The sequence below is a fragment of the Squalius cephalus genome, assembly GCF_949319135.1.
Source record: "Squalius cephalus genome assembly, chromosome: 13".
NCBI lineage: Eukaryota > Metazoa > Chordata > Actinopteri > Cypriniformes > Leuciscidae > Squalius > Squalius cephalus.
The window spans coordinates 39330423-39341720 of record NC_137134.1 but is presented as its reverse complement, the minus strand read 5'-3'; the positions used below and the strand labels follow the sequence as shown (position 1 = coordinate 39341720).

The following is an 11298-nucleotide window of genomic DNA, read 5'->3' as shown; positions in this document are numbered from 1 at the left end:
AAAATGTGCAAAAAACTTATCAACTTCGCTCTCATTAAAAGGTGGAACAAGGCGAATGTTACGAGTTATGTCAAATTGATCTTGCCTAACAGAAACACCAGCCTCACGAGCCTTCAGCTCGAGCTCTTTAATACGTAATGCTTGCGCAAACTCAAGATCTTTCAATCTAAATTCATGTTCTCTCTTCTCCCGTTCTCGTACCGTCTGTCTATCAGCCTCTAATCTAGTTTTTTCGCGTTCCCATTCAATTTCCTTCTCTCTTAACTGTAAACGTTTTAATTCTAGTGCTGCTTTACTAGGTGGAGGTTCAATAGGAAAACGCTTACCCTCAGGCAATGTAGATGCATCCGGAGATACTTTCAAAAATACTCCAAGTTCTCGCAAACCTTCAAGAAGCCTATCCTGAAGTTCAGCCTTGGAAGGGTTACCACTCACCTCAAGTTTATAGTGGCCAGCAATTCTAACAAGGTCATCACGCGTAGCAGTTAAGAAAACCTCCTGTGAAGGAGCGAGAATAAAGGCATCTTTATTTAGGTTGTCTGATTAACTCTGTATGAACAAACACCCAGCTTTGACGTGGCACAGAAGCAGCATCTGACCCTGCATTTAGGTGTACATTACACACTGTCTAATGCAGCTCAAAGGAGGCACTGTGAATTTGCATAGCAAAAAAAAAAAAAAAAAAAAAAAAATATATATATATATATATATATATATATATATACATTGAGACGGTTTGGTGTTATTATTATTATTATCATTATGAGGATTATTATTACTACTATTATTGTTATATACATATCTATGTATTATCAAGTTGACACTATTGTGGGGACGTTGAGGCACAGCATCGTTTTCTTTTCTTGGCCTGGGGCAACCTTTAGTGGTCAGCAGAATGTGGGCCAGTGCACAACCATTTCTGGGGCCTCAGGGTCCCAGATCTTGGATTTTTCATTCCCCTAACCCTAACTCCTGTTTTGTTTCTTACAGTACAAGCAAGCAAGTTGAGGAACACTGCATTTGATGTTTTACAGTACTGTCTTTTCTTTTCTATTTCATAGCTAATTATTTTTGCTTTGATTCAAATAAACCTATGTTGTGATTGTACTGTAGTGTTTTGCATCAATATATTACTAACTTTGTTCAATGATTCCACTGTGTCTGTCGTATTCTCTCTACTACTGCAGTGCTTTTACAGAGATGTGTTTACTGTACATGTAGTGCCATAATGAAACCTGTATCACCTATTTTGTTCTACAATATTTAATGATTGTACAAACAATGACACAGTGAAACTATCGGTGGTTGCTTGTGTGTGGGTGATCTATAGTTATGTTTCAATAGTATTTCACAGTAAATTTATTTTTTGAACCAATGATTGTGCAAGTGCAAGATTTCTTTAAAGATGTGAATGCACAATGCAATGTTTTGAACATTAGACAGCCTGTGTTACAAGTGATAACCGTTTTGAGTCTAGAGTTTTGAAAAATGACATCAAGGTCCTGATAATAGTAGCAAAGTGATTGTAAAAAACTGTAAAAACATTAAAGAGGACATTCACAGTAAAGGCTATATATTTAGATTGCCCTCGCTGGCATTTCTTCTCACTCCACAAACCATTTAAGTCTGAACAACTTGTTTAAGATGACTTATTTATAAATATGCTCAACTTGCATATGTTTGAAACCGTATCCCAGAGCCGTCTGACAGCTCCTCCACGGCATTGGTGAAGTTCCAGTGGGATTAACTGACACCGAGAAAGAGCTCTGGAACCATCAGACAGACGCCAAGGATACTCGCTCTTGCCAAACCAAATCTCCCAATCATGACAACGACCTCGGATTCTCATCTGTGTGGAAGCATTTATTGGGTTTTCTTAGAGATTTACTCAGTCAATGCCACTTGTCTAAAGGACAATAAATTAGTTCTTTTTATCTGAATCAATGTTGTTGATTACTGAGCTTTTTAACATCATCTTTCCTGATTTTCATCGCAAAGAAAAAGAAAAAAAGTCTGTCCTGTTTATGTGATAAAAGTAAAAATGAGTTAATCCTTTAAAAAAATATCATGTATAAAAAGCCATTTCATCCTATTGAAGCAAAGCAAATCTTAAAATGTATATAAAGCATAAAGCCATTCATATGTAAAACCTTCAATTCTAAGACTTTCACAATGGAAAGAATCCACACTGACATAACTAACTTCTTTTATACTTTACACTTTTTGCATATCATGTGCTAGAAAAAAAGGCAAAGACATTTCAAGGACTTCTTTTATCAATCAGTCTATGTGCAGTGTAATTGTATCTTAGGATAAAAATAACTACAGTTTAACCCTTGAGCGTTCTTCTGGGTCTTTTTGACCCGCAAATGACATTTGCTAAATTTAAAAAAAATGTTCTATTTGTCCAAATGGCATGAAACTTTGTACGGCTCTCAACACTTTCTAGAACTAAAAAATAAATAAATAATTTATTGTAATGATATCTGTTTTTATGTTAGCGTGAAAACAAAAGTCACACTCATGGTCTTTGGAGTCTCTGGAGACCCCGCATAGAAATTTGTACAATTCTATGAAAAAAAGAAGATTGAAATAAACTCTAAAAACTCAGCTTTTCTCTGTGTAACATCTTTTTCAGGTTTGATTCTAATCATAATGTAACATTATTGAAAAAAATATTTTTTTCAGTACAAAAAAATGCTAAACTTTGACAAAAAGTCATTTTTATTGTTATACTTGTGATTTCATAATATTTAGATATGAATCCAACTGGAAAAACTTGTGAAAAGATGTCTTTCAGTTAGTCAAATAGCATATAGTGGAGCTATATAGCTGTAACGGTCATCAGCTGGAGTGCCCTTGAGAGCCACCTGAGGGCACTCTACATCAGACTATTATTATTCACTCACAACTACATTTCCCATAATTCACTGCCCGGACTCATCATCCCTGATTATCATTCACCTGTGTCTCATTATATTGTTTAGTTCACCCCATATAACCCTTGTTCACCTCATCATTCCCTGCAAAGTCTTGTACATTATTCCACTGCATTTCTGAGCGTTTCCTTTGTTGTCATTGTTCCTGGGTCTTGATCTCTGCCCGTGTCCTGGTTTTCCCGTTCCTGCTTCACCCTCTGGATTTGTCTGTATGTTTGGATTGCCTGCCTGTGTATGACCATTGCCTGGATTCTGATAACGATTTTGATTTACTTTAATAAACTGCATTTGGATCCTCAACCTTCATGTCTCGGAGCAGTTCATAACAATAGCCATCTAGTGGCTAAAATTATAATTTTTTACTTTTAAAACTGCATTTTCCAAAAGATGGGCAAAAATTTTACACTAAACCATGTCAAAATACAGGACTATTTACAGACAATTCCTCCGCTCTCTTACATATAGGTTACAACTTTTTTCTTGTTTTTCTTTGTATGAGATGTGTATGTATATATATATTGGTACAGCTTTGTGTTTTTTTTTTCTTCTACTTATTGTAAATACACTTGGGGTTTAAACCGAGTTGAAGTTATCCAAGCGTTCTTCTTTGATAAACATTCAAACACAAGAAGGGTCAAGACTGTAAAGTTTTTGTGTATCATCACCTATAATCTAGGCTGAGTGTTACACGTTTTATTATGTATAGCTAACAGGGGAGCTCCAGTAAGCACACATACATCTCTACAGTGGATTTACATAACTATATGGAGTATATACTCCAACGTTACATCTTAAAGACGCTTATTTTAAATGTCTATTTACATCTGAAAGGAAAATCTTAAGTAAGTATTGCAGAAGAGCACATCACAACATGAAATAGACATAAATCTCAACATAAATCTGAGTGATGAGTGTGTGCTATTATGTAGGATAATTCACTATTGTCAACACTGTTTACATTAGACAAATGTGCTGTAAGTAAAGTAAATAAACAAATCTATAAAATAACTAAACATAAGTTACATATTTTATTTGTCTATTTGTACTGTTGATAAATTGAGGAACATTTATGTTGGATAAAAAGTGAGTTAACACATCAGCAACAACCTCAACATGTAAATGTAGTGTTGAGCTCATAAATCACAGAGGTAATGTGAATCTTGTCTGGTTACAGGTTCATAAATCAGTTCACAGGTTCATGTTACAGGTTCATAAATCAGGGGGCAGGTGAACTCAATACAGGTGAACTCAATACAGGTTTATTGAGCTCATGAATCAGGTAATGTGAATCTTTTTGTCACAGGGATGGATGTTACAGGGTCAGATGAACAGATGTGTGTTTGTCCGGAGGAGAGTGGCTCATGAAGCTGAAGGCTTTGAGTGAGTATACTACAGAAATGGATAACAAAATCGATTAAATATTAAGTTGTAGTTTATTTGAATTATTGTAATTTCAAACAGAGATATTACAACACTTTTCTGATTCTTGATTTCTGTGCATTTGCTGCAGATCTTTTGTGGTGGAGCAGGACCTGCAAGGAAAGATGATGGCGGCATTTGTTGTGAAAAAAAGGTTTTAGATATTTTACTAAAATATAAAGTAAGGTCATTTATGTTACTTTTAATACAGAAATCAAATGACATTGTGCTGTTAAAATGACTGATTTTGTATTATGTATGTATATATTGTATTATGTGCATTTTTGTACGATCTAAAATCCCTGAAGACCCTCCATCACTCCACCTGCCCTTATGAGACCCTCCATCACTCCACCGGCCCTTATGAGACCCTCCATCACTCCACCGGCACTTATGAGTCCCTCCATCACTCCACCTGCCCTTATGAGACCCTCCATCACTCCACCGGCCCTTATGAGACCCTCCATCACTCCACCGGCACTTATGAGTCCCTCCATCACTCCACCGGCACTTATGAGTCCCTCCATCACTCCACCAGCCCTTATGAGACCCTCCATCACTCCACCGGCCCTTACGAGACCCTCCATCACTCCACCAGCCCTTACGAGACCCTCCATCACTCCACCAGCCCTTACGAGACCCTCCATCACTCCACCTGCCCTTACGAGACCCTCCATCACTCCACCTGCCCTTACGAGACCCTCCATCACTCCACCAGCCCTTACGAGACCCTCCATCACTCCACCAGCCCTTACGAGACCCTCCATCACTCCACCTGCCCTTACGAGACCCTCCGTCACTCCACCTGCTCTTACGAGACCCTCCGTCACTCCAGCAGCCCTTACGAGACCCTCCGTCACTCCACCTGCCCTTACGAGACCCTCCGTCACTCCTCCTGCCCTTACGAGACCCTCCGTCACTCCTCCTGCCCTTATGAGACCCTCCATCACTCCAGCGGCCCTTACGAGACCCTCCATCACTCCACCAGCCCTTACGAGACCCTCCATCACTCCACCAGCCCTTACGAGACCCTCCATCACTCCACCAGCCCTTACGAGACCCTCCGTCACTCCACCTGCCCTTACGAGACCCTCCATCACTCCACCTGCCCTTATGAGACCCTCCATCACTCCACCTGCCCTTACGAGACCCTCCATCACTCCACTGGCCCTTACGAGACCCTCCATCACTCCACCTGCCCTTATGAGTCCCTCCATCACTCCACCTGCTCTTACGAGACCCTCCATCACTCCACCTGCCCTTACGAGATCCTCCATCACTCCACCTGCCCTTACGAGACCCTCCATCACTCCACCTGCCCTTACGAGACCATCCATCCCTCCACTGGCCCTTACGAGACCCTCCATCACTCCACCGGTTCTTACGAGACCCTCCGTCACTCCACCTGCCGTTACGAGACCCTCCATCACTCCACCTGCCCTTACGAGACCATCCATCCCTCCACTGGCCCTTACGAGACCCTCCATCACTCCACCTGCCCTTACGAGACCCTCCGTCACTCCACCTGTCCTTACGAGACCATCCATCTCTCCACTGGCCCTTATGAGACCCTCCATCACTCCACCGGCCCTTACGAGACCCTCCATCACTCCTCTGGCCCTTACGAGACCCACCATCACTCCACCTGCCCTTACGAGACCCTCCATCACTCCACCAGCCCTTACGAGACCCTCCATCACTCCACCTGCCCTTACGAGACCCTCCATCACTCCACCTGCCCTTACGAGACCCACCATCACTCCACCTGCCCTTACGAGACCCTCCATCACTCCACCAGCCCTTACGAGTCCCTCCATCACTCCACCAGCCCTTACGAGACCCTCCATCACTCCACCTGCCCTTACGAGACCCACCATCACTCCACCTGCCCTTACGAGACCCTCCATCACTCCACCTGCCCTTACGAGACCCTCCATCACTCCACCTGCTTTTACGAGTCCCTCCATCACTCCACCTGCCCTTACGAGTCCCTCCATCACTCCACCTGCCCTTACGAGACCCACCATCACTCCACCTGCCCTTACGAGACCCTCCATCACTCCATCTGCCCTTACGAGACCCTCCATCACTCCATCTGCCCTTATGAGACCCTTCATCACTCCACCTGCCCTTACGAGACCCTCCATCACTCCACCTGCTCTTACGAGACCCTCCATCACTCCACCGGCTCTTATGAGACCCTCCATCACTCCATCTGCCATTACGAGACCCTCCATCACTCCATCTGCCCTTATGAGACCCTCCATCACTCCATCTGCCCTTATGAGACCCTTCATCACTCCACCTGCCCTTACGAGACCCTCCATCATTCCACCTGCTCTTACGAGACCCTCCATCACTCCACCTGCCCTGATGAGACCCTCCATCACTCCACCTGCCCTTATGAGACCCTCCATCACTCCACCTGCTCTTACAAGACCCTCCATCACTCCACCGGCTCTTATGAGACCCTCCATCACTCCACCTGTCCTTACGAGACCCTCCATCACTCCACCTGCCTTATGAGACCATCCATTACTCCACTGGCCCTTATGAGACCCTCCATCACTCCACCTGCCCTTACGAGACCCTCCATCACTCCACCTGCCCTTATGAGACCCTCCATCACTCCACCTGTCCTTACGAGACCCTCCATCACTCCACCTGCCTTATGAGACCATCCATTACTCCACTGGCCCTTATGAGACCCTCCATCACTCCACCTGTCCTTACGAGACCCTCCATCACTCCACCTGCCTTATGAGACCATCCATTACTCCACTGGCCCTTATGAGACCCTCCATCACTCCACCTGCCCTTATGAGACCCTCCATCACTCCACCTGCCCTTACGAGACCCTCCATCACTCCACCTGCCTTATGAGACCATCCATTACTCCACTGGCCCTTATGAGACCCTCCATCACTCCACCGGCCCTTACGAGACCCTCCATCACTCCACTGGCCCTTACGAGACCCTCCATCACTCCACCTTCCCTTACGAGAACCTCCATCACTCCACCGGCCCTTATGAGACCCTCCATCACTCCACTGGCCCTTACGAGACCCTCCATCACTCCACCTGCCCTTATGAGACCCTCCATCACTCCACCTGCCCTTATGAGTCCCTCCATCACTCCACCTGTCCTTATGAGACCCTCCATCACTCCACCTGCCCTTACGAGACCTTCCATCACTCCACCGGCCCTTATGAGACCCTCCATCACTCCACTGGCCCTTACGAGACCCTCCATCACTCCACCTGCCCTTATGAGACCCTCCATCACTCCACCTGCCCTTATGAGTCCCTCCATCACTCCACCTGTCCTTATGAGACCCTCCATCACTCCACCTGCCCTTACGAGACCTTCCATCACTCCACCTGTCCTTATGAGACCCTCCATCACTCCACCGGCTCTTATGAGACCCTCCATCACTCCACCTGCCCTTATGAGTCCCTCCATCACTCCACCGGCACTTATGAGTCCCTCCATCACTCCACCAGCCCTTATGAGACCCTCCATCACTCCACTGGCCCTTACGAGACCCTACATCACTCCACCTGCCCTTATGAGTCCCTCCATCACTCCACCTGCCCTTACGAGACCCTCCATCACTCCACCTGCCCTTACGAGACCCTCCATCACTCCACCTGCCCTTATGAGTCCCTCCATCACTCCACCTGCCCTTACGAGACCCTCCATCACTCCACCTGCCCTTATGAGACCCTCCATCACTCCACCTGCCCTTACGAGACCCTCCATCACTCCACTGGCCCTTACGAGACCCTCCATCACTCCACCTGCCCTTATGAGTCCCTCCATCTCTCCACCTGTCCTTATGAGACCCTCCATCACTCCACCTGTCCTTACGAGACCCTCCATCACTCCACCTGCCCTTATGAGTCCCTCCATCACTCCACCTGCCCTTATGAGACCCTCCATCACTCCACTGGCCCTTATTGCCTCAGATTGTGAAGCACAGTGCAGCACGCAACAACCTCGAAGGCACGAAGGCACGGCTCACCTCTGGCGGTCAGCTGATTCATCAGAATAAAGCCGCAGAATGGGAACCGCTGTGTTGAGATGGCAGTAGGATTTGGGGTTCAGCACCTGTAAATACATGATTGTAGTTTGAATAAAGCTTTGTTTCATGTGTTGTTTATTGTATATGCATTAGTTTATTGTGATGGTTACTTTTATATGTTCTTTTACTCATTTATTCATGTTTCTTATTGTTGTCAGTATATAAAATATTTAAAGCTGCAGTCAGCAAGATTTTTCTATCATATTCACTGAAACTGATACTATGCTCCGACAGAACAACATATTTTTTAGAAAAAAACCTGCGCTTCTACCGCCACCTGGAGCCTGTTATTTGTTTTGCAAAAATCCACTGCTCCGGTTCCTCTGGTCCAATCAGCGCAGGGCTGTGTGAGATCTGACTGTCAATCACAGTTCGTGCACACGAAAATAAACTAAATAAAATAAACAGGGTGTGCTTTCTGGAACACTCTGGACAAATGTGTCAACAGGTTTTGGTACTTAAAAATCCTGTTACTTTGAAATCCAGACCTGTAGCAGTAAGACATTAATTGCTTAAATTTTATGAATTCATATAAACGTAAATAGAAACAGGGCAGCACAGCGGCTCAGTGGGTAGCACTATCACCTTGCAGCAAGAAGGTCCCTGGTTTGAGTCCTGGCTGAGCCAATCTGAGATTTCCTTCAGGTACAACAGTTCAAACGCATGCAGCCAACCGTTCAGGGTGATGTGAACGTCCAGAAAACATTCAAAAATAACGTTTTCAGAACATTTCCAAAATGATAGAATGGAATGTTACTTTAATGTTCAAATTAACCAAGAAAAAAACGTTCTTAATACATAAAAAAAACTGGACGTTTTCAATGTTTAAAAAACATTCCGAAATAAAGTTTTCCTAACCTAATGGGAATGTTAGCAAAACGTTCTGACAACTTATTTTTGTTAGCTGGGTCCCCTGTGAAGGCCTCCTTCCCTTCCCTTTAACTCTCTACAGATAAAGCGTTGTCGGTATAATTCCAGTTCGCGTGGCCACACGGAAGCGATAAAAATTCTGTATTATAAATTTAAAGGCCAGACAAGAAGTATGTTGAGGGTTGATTTGTAGGGAAGGACTACACGTCTGCGCGCATATATTCAAACGTGCATACCTATAGACTGAACTCGTAATACACATGTGCACGCCAGTGGCGGTCTTAACATAGAGGCATAGGTAGGCGGCTGCTTGGGGCCCCCTACCAGCGGTCGTAGTATGGGGGCCCCCAACCAACCTCAAAAAAAAAGAAAAAATAGAAAAAGCCCCTTATCATCATAAACACTTCAAAAGCATGGTAAATTGTATTAATATTCTTAAGAAATACGTTGAAACGTTGAAGTAGTAGTTAAAATGTCCAGTTCATGGTTAACTATCCCTACACATACACCCCCTACTTTCACAATGAAATGGACTAGTCCGTAATCATGCGCGGCGCGAAAGATAAACACACAGTGACAGGAGGACTGGGAAGTACACAAACAGATACAAAGCAAGATGAGTCTAAACGCGAACATGAAACGAAGTTACCCAAGCGGCTCAAATAAAAGAAAAAAAAAAAACGAAAAGACGCCGATAAGTATTTGGCAATGCTGCCAAAGATTACAAACTTTTGTACGACTAACATTACTGTTGGGGATACAGACAGGAACAACAACGTCCAAAGCGTTGAACATGCAGCAGCAGCAGCAGCTAGCTGTGAAGTGGCGCTAGGTGAGGATAACGTTAACACACTCACATGGATATATGTGGATATACACACACATGGATATAGGTGGATTTGCTTAGAGCCAAATGCAACCTCACCTCTCCCCAGTTCGCCCCTCTTACCCCCTCTCACTCACTTACTATAAATACTGTTTTGGCACTTGTAAATGAGACGTGACAGATCCCTAGCGGCACGTGAACCGATTATCTCTACTAGCTAATAGTAAATAAACACGAATGAACAATGTTAAAAGAAACAGTACAACTTACCGAAATGTATATTCATCATACATAATATCAATCAATCAGTGTTTTTCAACTGCGGAAAGGGGTGAATAAAACAGCTGGAGAACAATAATTATTGAATGACAATTATTGTCACATAACATTTACCTCAGAAAAGCCAAATAATGACCATAATATAGGCTATAGCATGTTTGTTGGCTATAAAAAAAGAGCTATAGAGTATTTTGCTAAATATGTGTACTATATTACATATTTAACTATATTTTTACTTAAATCATTAAATAAAGTTATAATAAAAACGCATTGTTTAATTTGAGTTATTTTTAACCTTAAATAATACTACCAGCTGATAGGGCTCTCTGTATGTTTACAGCATTGTGTGAGGTTTTTTTTCTTGAGAAAAATTAACGCCTATGTTGTGTACCTAATATTTATCCAAATGAGTCAATATTGAATCAAATCACAAGCATTGAATTGAAATCGTGAAATTTGTGTCAAGCAATAATAAAAAGACGTAGCTTACCAGAAATTGTACCATGTTAACATTGTAATATGTTTCTGTTTAGTTACTAAAATGTTTTGACAATCACAATACTTATTGTGACGCAAGATTTTTCAGGTGTTATCTGAAACCTTATTCTCTGTTGGGTTCCATCGTAACTATTAGTTTGTGTAGTGCTACACTTTGTGTGTTATCTGCTTTCCATCTTCATTTTGGAGTAAAGAAGTGTATGCAGGGTTTAAAGGGGAAGGTTTTTTTTTCTCCTCTCTAACCTTTACTTCCCTATAGATTAGCTTTACCTGCCTATCCACCATTCATTCAGTACTTTTTTTTTTCCGTTCTCTTTTAAAGATCGAATGGAGGGGGGGCCCCCATACATACCTTCGCCTTGGGCCCCCAATTTGCTAAATC

The 11298-nt window shown here is 43.2% G+C and overlaps 1 long non-coding RNA gene across 1 annotated transcript in view; it reads right to left on the bottom strand.

Moving 5' to 3' along the window:
• Positions 1-3583: 3583 nt before the first annotated feature.
• The window catches only part of LOC307170117, a 34487-nt gene continuing 26772 nt past the window's right edge, over positions 3584-11298 (bottom strand). Inside the window, exons 4-5 of the long non-coding RNA XR_013823294.1 lie at positions 8384-8469; positions 3584-4471 (exon numbers count right to left, since the gene is read on the bottom strand). This is a non-coding gene — a long non-coding RNA (uncharacterized lncRNA). The remainder of the gene's footprint in view (positions 4472-8383; positions 8470-11298) is intronic.